The sequence below is a fragment of the Entelurus aequoreus genome, linkage group LG01, assembly GCF_033978785.1.
Source record: "Entelurus aequoreus isolate RoL-2023_Sb linkage group LG01, RoL_Eaeq_v1.1, whole genome shotgun sequence".
NCBI lineage: Eukaryota > Metazoa > Chordata > Actinopteri > Syngnathiformes > Syngnathidae > Entelurus > Entelurus aequoreus.
The window spans coordinates 75,792,051-75,792,596 of NC_084731.1; positions in this window are offsets into that span (position 1 = coordinate 75,792,051).

A 546-nucleotide genomic window follows, 5' to 3' on the forward strand; every position below is an offset into this window, starting at 1 on the left:
ACAGAAAGATCCCGAGCCCGGGATTGAACTCAGGACTACTCGGGACCTTCGTATTGTGAGGCACATGCACTAACCCCTGTGCCATCATTAATAGTAATAACAGTGTACAAAATGACAAAATAAAAATAGTTTGGTCATCTTGAGCTAAATGTCAATTTAATTGGACGGCTAACATGTGAAATGTTCCTGTAGTGCAGGGGTCGGCAACCCGCGCCTCTAGAGCCGCATGCGGCTCTTTAGCGCCGCCCTAGCGGCTCTCTGAAGCTTTTTAAAAAATGTATGAAAAATGGAAATTGATGAGGGGAAAAAATATATATTTTTGTTTTAATATTGTTTTTGTAGGAGGACAAACATGACACAAACCTCCCTAATTGTTATAAAGCACACTGTATATTAAACATGCTTCACTGAGTCGAGTATTTGGCGAGCGCCGTTTTGTCCTACTAATTTTGGCGGTCCTTGAACTCACCTTAGTTTGTTTACATATATAACTTTCTCCGACTTTCTAGGACGTGTTTTTATGCCACTTCTTTTTCTGTCTCATTT